The sequence below is a fragment of the Solanum dulcamara genome, chromosome 12 (genome assembly GCF_947179165.1).
Source record: "Solanum dulcamara chromosome 12, daSolDulc1.2, whole genome shotgun sequence".
Lineage (NCBI taxonomy): Eukaryota > Viridiplantae > Streptophyta > Magnoliopsida > Solanales > Solanaceae > Solanum > Solanum dulcamara.
Genome location: NC_077248.1, coordinates 28,031,001 through 28,039,881, shown reverse-complemented (window position 1 = coordinate 28,039,881; position 8,881 = coordinate 28,031,001).

Genomic DNA, 8,881 nt, shown 5'->3' with positions numbered 1-8,881 from the left:
ATGGAGGTATTCTAATGCATAATGGTTTGGAATCCTCTCTTGTAGAGGATGTTAAGGCTAAGCAAGACCAAGATCCAATGTTAGTTAAGTTAAAGAGGTCGGTTGCTGAAAAAGCCATTGAAGCTTTCTCCCAAATAGGAAGATAGTGTGCTTCGTTATCAAGGTTGGATGTTATAACTAATATTGGCGAAATAATAAGTTAGTTGATAAAAATCCATATCTCGATGTAGAGATTAATGATATGCCTTTTCAGAAGCTTACAAGTTTTCACTGTGTCGAACCATGCAGGTAGATTTATGAATCTGACACATAAAATAAGTTAAGCAATGCTTCTCTAAAGAAAATTATTCTTTAAATTAAATTCATCAATAATTTAATTTATTGATTAGGATATGTAATCTTAATGTGAGGAATTATATAAGTGTTTAATAGGAAAATTTAAAATATAAATAGAGTATAATTACGAACTTCTAGTAGAATGATTTGTAATTTGTAATGGTAAAAATAATTCAAATCATATTTTTGAATTATTTTCATTATAGGCTTTGCACAAGGAAAAATGTGTCTATATATAGGGCCCTTCTATCTAAAAAAAAGGAAGTTTTTCCACTAGACTTGCCCACCCAAGTATTGAAAGAGTACAACGGTTAATTCAGAACTACTGCAGAAGACTACAAAATTAGAGTCAGACTTGCGGACATTCTTGAAGATGTCTACTTACGCTTCTAGAGGTATTTCTCGAATTAAATTTCAGTAAGTTTATGTTTTCTAGCATGATGACGTGCATTTTAGCATAAATGTATGTGTTGTGTTATCTATTATTCATATAAACAATATATTTCTAAAATGTTTTCGATGTGCAAATAATTTTCTACAATGAGTTTATTGGGTTAGTTGGATCGGGATATTCATATTTGTCATGTAGAAAAATTATCTTGAAAATAATATTTAAGGCATCACGTTAGATAATAAGATAGAGACACGGGAGTTAGAAGTTCAAGAGCAAATTTGTACTCAAAGTTAAATGATAATAGCAACTATATCAAAATATATGACGAGTAATAAATATAACTTTGTTTAATTATACGAGTAAATATAATCATTTTCTATTGTTTTAATGGAGAAGGGTCTAAAATGCCCCTTAACTATTTGAATTGCTACAAAACTACCATTGATCCTCCTTTCGACCCCCAAATACTCCTAACATCAACCTTTTGGCTAAAAAATAACCTTATTTCAAACCGACCACACTCATAAGGTGGATGGAGGGCAATATTGTACCAAATTTCATAGTTTAAAGATGTTTTAGGCCCTTATGAAAATAATACTTAACATAATTTGGTTTCAATAAAAAATTAAAAATATATAAAATTAAAAAAAAGTAGTCCTCTACTCTCTAGACTCACCTCTCTCTTTCATTTTTTTTTCTTTTTGAATCTTGTCCACGATTTTAAATTTCAGTTTTTTTCAATTTATAACAAAACAAGGGAGAACAAAGGAAGAAAATAAAAATGTCATTTATATAGAAAAAATTAGTTCGATGAAAGATGATTTAATTAAGAAACTATGTCTATATACTGCATTTTTCTATTATGTGTGTTTTTCTTATGTGTGTATGCAAAATTCAAAATAAAAGAAGGAAAATAACATTTTCTCCTATCTCCATCCCCACCATGATAAAAATAAATTAAAAGAATATGAACAAGTAAGTTCATTTTAAATTTGAATCCATGATATCCTAATTAATAATAAGAAATTAAAAAAAAAAGAAGGAATGAACAAGACAATTGGATAATTGATAGAAAAAATCTATCTATTTATAATATGAGAAGCAACAAGTTCCACTTGTCCGTACCACATAATTTCCCGAATTTCTGTACAATTAAAATTATATATTTGTAGTTAATTTAAATTTTAAAAACAAACAGAAATTTGAAACAGCTTTTAAAATTAACATGATATGATTGAAAACAGTTTTTAAAAATAATGTGATATAACTTTAAAGCAGTTCTAAGTGATATATAAAGTTGGAAAAAATATTTTAATTTACCTTAATTAACGTGATTGCAATTAAAATATTAAATAAAGATAACTTTTCATAATATAAACAGAAAAACGTAATAATTGTTATGTTACCATTTCCTTTGGGAAATTTTCAGGTATGACAAACCTTTTAAGCATAATTAATTCATATGGATATAGTTTTTCTAATTACTTATAATGGCAAATATAAAATTTGCTATTATACAACTGTTGTAGCGAATTATACAAAAGTTGTAGCGAATTATAAAAATGTTATACCCAAAAATTATTTGGATACTGAAATATACAAACACTAGTATACATAAAAGAATTGCAAGCTTAATTTACCTTTTCTTTTCCTTTAGCATATTTAGTTTACTAATTATTTAAATTAATTAGTTAAATTGAACTTATCCCAATTCCCCTTTTAAAAAATTAATAAAGTATAAGTAAAGGAATTGCTTCACTATTTATATTTAACTAATTATAATTATATAATATACGAATATATTAATTTACTCATTCTTTTTCTGCTTGCTTCTGCTCCTTGCCGCTACCCATTTTTGGTGCCTCCTCTGCTTTGCTAGGCGGTGGACCTGAATATCTGCTTTTATACGATCCGATTTCAATAGCTAACTTTTCTCATTTTTTATTGAAATTTTTTATTTCGGAATTGCTACTGCAAGTTTTACAGTTCTAGCTTGCTGGGTTTGGAGTTGTTGACCGTGCAACTTTGATTTTGAATGCACCCCATCTGTTCGATAAATTGCTAAGAGGAAAAGGATCTTGTTGGTAAGCCGACGTAATGGTAACTTCGACGTGAACAGCACTCCGAAGTGAACAGTGTTTTTCGGTGGTAACCAGGTTCATTTCAACTGGAGTTGGTACCTCCGGTTTCCATATCTTTCCATATCTATTCTTTGTTCATACACTTGTAGTTGCATTTTGCTGACTTTAGACATTTGAATAATTTATTAGTTCATACGCGTTTTCGTGGCTTTGGATAGTGATGGTAGACTAGGGTCATGTTCTCGCTCACGGAAGGGGACGGGAATGAGGGTAAGGAGGGGTAAGTGAGTTAAAGGAGCGTCTAGACTGAGAGTAGGTTCTTGGAACATTGGGACGTTAATGATAAAATCCATAGAGCTAGTTAAGATTCTAAAGAAGAGGAAGATTAATATAGTCTGTGTCCAAGAGACCAAATGGGTAGGTTCAAAAGCTAAGGAGGTAGACGGGTATAAGCTTTGGTTCTCTATTAGATCGAAGTATAGGAATGGGGTAGGCATTTTAGTAGACAATAATTTAAGGGATCAGGTGATGGAGATTAGAAGAGTCACTGATAGGGTGATGTCGATTAAGGTGGTCATTGAAGGAATCACGTTGAACATTATTAGTGCTTATACGCCGCAAGCGGTCTTAGGTGAGGAGGATAGGAGACATTTTTGAGAGGATTTGGATGAGTTAGTGGGAGGCATACCGCCTACTGAGAAGCTTTTTATCGGAGGGGATTTCAATGGGCACATTGAGTCTATTTCGGGAGGGTATGATGATGTGCATGGAGGCTTTGTCTTCAGGGATAGAAATGGAGGAGGAGTTTTACTTTTGGATTTCGCAAGAAAGTTTGAGTTGGTGATAGTCAATTCGAGTTTCCCAAAGAAGGAGGACCACTTGGTAACCGTTCGTAGTTCGGTGGTCCGTAGTTTGGTGGCTAAGAATCAGATATATTTTCTACTCCTTAGAAAGGATGATAAAGGTCTGTGCAAAGACTGTAAGGTCATTCCGATCGACAACCTTACAAACCGACATAAGCTCTTGGTGATGAATTTAGGGATCAAGATGACGAGGAAGAAAAGGGTTGGGAATGACCGACCTAGGATCAGATGGGGGAGTTTGACCACGGCTAGTGCCTTGGAGATGGGAGAGAAATTGAAGGATATGGGGGCCTAAGATAGTAGTGGGGATGCAAACAGTATGTGGGATAGGACGGCTAATTATATTAGGGTTGTAGCAAGGAAAGTGCTGGGAGTCTCGACAGGTAGTCGTATTCGGCATCGAGGGGACTGGTGGTGGAATGGAGAAGTAAAAAGGAAGGTGGAAGCAAAGAAGAGAAGTTGATAGAAAGCAAGGATGAGGTGGAGAAGTGAACGAATAGGAAACTTTATAAGATAGTGAGGAAGGAGGCAAAGTTGGCGGTTTCGATGGCAAAAATGACAGCTTTTGAATGTCTTTATGCTAAACTAGAAGAGAAAGGCAAGGATAGGAAATTGTTCAGGCTAGCCAGGGCGCGGGAGATAAGGGCACGCGATGTGGATCAAGTGAAGTGCATTAAGGACGAACATGGAAAAGTATTGCTAGAGGAGACCCTCATTAAACAGAGATGGCAGTCATACTTCCATAAACTCTTGAATGAAGAAGGGGACAGAGAGATTGTGTTGGGAGATTTAGAACATACAGGAAGGCGTCACAATTTTGGGGGTTGCAGGAGTATTACGGTCGAGGAGGTTAAGAATGTTGTTCGTAGGATGCGTTGGGGAAGAGCGATCAGACCTGACGAGATTCTTGGGGAATTTTGGAAGAACGCGAGATCGGTAGGTTTGGAGTGACTGGCTAGGTTATTTAATGTTACCTTTAAGACGCCTACGATGCCCGAAGAATGGAGGTTGAGAGTAATAATCCCCATATACAAAAACAAGGGGGATATCCAGAGCTGCAACAACTATAGAGGTATCAAGTTTCTAAGCCATACTATGAAAGTGTGGGAAAGAGTGGTGGAGATGAGGGTGAGGAAAGGCGTGTCTATTTTAGAGAATCAGTTCGGATTTATGCCGGGACGCTCAACTACAGAAGCCATCCATCTTATGAGGAGACTGGTGGAGCAGTATAGGGAGAGGAAGAGGGACTTGCATATGGTATTCATCGATCTAGAAAAAGCTTACGATAAAGTTCCACTAGAGATACTATGGAGATGTCTGGAGGCTAAAGGTGTACCTATGGCATACATTAGGGTGATTAAGGACATGTATGAGGGTGCCAAAACCAAGGTAAGGGCAGTAGGAGGGGACTCAGAGCACTTCCCACTTGTGATGGGGTTGCATCAAGGATCAGCTCTCAGCCCATTTTTATTTGCCTTGACGATGAATGGATTGACGCGACAAATTCAAGGTGAGGTACCATAGTGTATGCTTTTCACGGACGACATAGTCCTGATCGATGAAGTTTGTAGTGGAGTTAACTCTAAGCTGGAGGATTGGAGACATACCTTGGAGTCTAAAGGGTTTAAGCTAAGTAGGACCAAGACAAAGTACTTAGAGTGCAAGTTCAATGAGACACCTCAGGAGGTTGGCGTGGAGGTTAGGCTTGGTGACCAGGCCATCCAAAAGAAAAGTAGTTTCAAGTACCTTGGGTCTATCATGCAAGGCAACGGGGAGATTGATGATGATGTCACACACCGTATTGGGGCAGGGTGGATGAAATGGAGGCTAGATTTTGGTGTGCTATGTGACAAGAAGGTGCCACCACAACTTAAGGGCAAGTTCGACAAAGTGGTAGTTAGACCGGCTATGTTATACGGGGCAGAGTGTTCGCCAATTAAGGTCTCTCACATTCAAAAGATGAGAGTTGCCGAGATGAAAATGTTGAGATGGATGTGTGGGCATACCAGGAGCGACAAAATTAGAAACGAGGCTATTCGGGACAAGATAGGAGTGGCCTCGGTGGAAGACAAGGTGCGGCAAATGCGACTAAGATGACTTGGGTATGTGAAGAGGTGAGACACGGATGCTCCAGTGCGGAGGTATGAGAGGTTGGCAATGGATGGATTCAGAAGAGGTAGGGATAAGCCGAAGAAATATTGGGGATAGGTGATTAGACAAGACATGGTGCAGCTACAGCTTACCAAGGACATGACCCTAGATAGGAGGGTGTGGAGGACCCACATTAGGGTAGAAGGCTAGTACATAGTCTCGTTATTCTCCCTTATTAGTAGGCGCATTAGCACAATATAATTTTTTGTTCTCTGAATTTTGTTATTATCTATTACTTTCTATACTTTGATTACTCTATTTTATCTGTGTCGCTCTCGCTATTTGCTTTTTCTTATTGCTTTGAACTTCTTAGCCTTATCTAACCTCTTTTTATGCTTTTAGTGAGCCGAGGGTCTTCGGAAACAACCGTCCTACCTTGGTAGGAGTAAGGTCTGCGTACACTTTACCCTCCCCATACTCCACGTTATGGGATTTCACTGGATTGTTGTTGTTGTCTTTGTATTTTAATTAAAACAAAATTTAAGACCATAAAGAATATTTTTGAATCTTTCGATGTCAAATAAAATATATGTAAAATGTATCAAAATGTCATTTAATCTTATGATAGTAATCAATAATCAATTTATATGAAAAGTTAGAATTTAAAACTTGCTTACATGGCTATAATATTTTTTAAAAATTAAACTAAATAAAAAAATAGTAGGAAAACATGTAAAAACATATATGAAGTATTTTTTTTTATCAAAGAAAAATTATTTGAAAATTAATATTATCCTTATTAAAATTAAAACATAATATATCAAAAACTAAAATTGTAGATGATTATAGCTATAGAAATAAAATTTAATATTATAAAAATAAATTGTATTCTAATATTATTAATTTAATGTGCTAAAATGAATAAGTTAATGATTTATATCATTGTTTTTAAAATATATTACATAATGCATAATAAATCTTATTAGTTATTTTTAATTTAAAAGATTAATACTTTTTAAAATATCCGTTTAATGCGCGGCTACATATACTAGTTATAGTAATAAAAAAAATCTTTTTATAGATGGATAATTAGACGGGGCAAGTATGAATTTTAGTTGGATCTCCAATTATGAGTGTGTTTATATAATAAATTTTGGGGTTGATTTAAAATAGACCAATAGGAAGATATCATGAAATTAATAATTTTTTTGATATTATTTTCAAGCATATCGGGTCAAAATATGAATCATATGAGATTTTTATTATTTATTTGAGAAGGGTTAAAATTTGGACCAATCAAATTAGGAAATAAAATAAATAAATATTTAATAATTTTATTTTAGAAAATGTGTTAAAAATAAGGATCAATATGAGCCAAAGAATTAATATCAAGGATATTTTTGAGCCAACAAAAATTAAAAAATGAATGAAGAGTAATTTTATATCAATTAAAATAATTAAAAAAGCATTTTAGGTCATTCTCCGTTGTTTTGATGATGTTGATTCAGTGTCAAAAAGGGCTAATTACTAGATGTTGCTTTGATTATTTCTATAAACTTAATATAATATTTGGGGTCACTTTGCGCACATTTGATAAAATTGGATCACTGTTATAATATTAAGTAAGGCATCTGAGGGATTATATAGAGTAGAATTCCCCCCCTTTAATGCCAGCTAAATTATATCATACTTCATCATTTTTAAAATCTTACATATTTTTATTTTTAAAAAAAATTGAGTCATAAAATAAGCAAAAAAAAGGGTCAAAAATACCTCTAAACTATAGAAAAAGGTCTAAACATATCCTTCATCTACCTTTTGATCGAAAAATACTCTTCTACTCATCTTTTTTATCTAAAAATACTCTTCCATTCACCTTTTTGGTTAACTATAATCCTTGAAACTAACAACCCTCTTTTTTAAAAAAAAAATAATAATTTATCATGTGTCATTTTCTTATTGGATGAAATAAAAATCTCACCTCCACTAAAAAAAATTCATAATTTATTTAAGCCAAAAACAATATACCTCTTCAAGACTAATTTTTTTTTATCCGGTTAACTAAAAAAAAGACTAAATTTTTTAGTTCTTCACTTGATTTTTCTTTTCTGTTTAATAATACTGATTTTTTGATAATATGTATAAATAAAATAACTAAAAGATTTTAATTATACATATAACTAAATTATTTTTTAGTTAATACAAGATAGTAAAAAAATATTTTAAACTAAATTAGTTATTATAAAATAGTTAAAAATAATTAAATAATTTTTTTTATTTATTACAAAATAATTTTTAGATAGTTATTGTAAATTATCTTGTAATAATACATATAACTAAAAAAAAATTTAAATAAGGTTTTTAATTTTTTTTTTATAATTTATTCAAACCAAAACAATATACATGCTTGATGACCATAAAAAACTAAATTAAAAAAACTATTTTTTTATATTTTTTCTCATAACTTATCCAAATCATAACAACATTCTTCTTCATGATCCCAAAACAAACTTTAAAAAAAAAAAAAAACTATAGCAATAAAAAACTATTAGATTTTTTTAAAAAAAATTGAGTCTTGAGGAGGTATATTATTTTTGACTTAGATAAATTATCAAAATAAATAAATTAGTGAAAGTGAATTTTTATTTCATCCAATAAGAAAATAACTCATGATAAATATTATTAAAAATAAAAAACGGATTGTTAATTTTAATGGTTATAGTTAGCCAAAAAAGTGAATGAAAGGATATTTTTAGACCAAAAAGATGAGTAAAAAGATATTTTTAGACCAAAAGAGGAATAAAAGATATTTTTAAACCTTTTCCTATAGTTTTAGAAGTATTTTTAGCCCTTTTCCCTAAAATAAGATACACACACAACACACAACACACGTACCCTAAAACTAATTCATATGGATGAGTGGAAAGAGGTGAAGCACGAACTAAATAGTGCATAGGACTTTAGAAAAAGTTCATGCACTAAACTCCCCGCTCCCGCTATGCACATCTAGAAAAGGACCAAACTACAAAGACATTGTACACAACCTCACCCTCATTTCTACCCTCATTTCTACGAGGAGAGGTTAGATTATGCCTAGTTAGACAGATTAGATTATG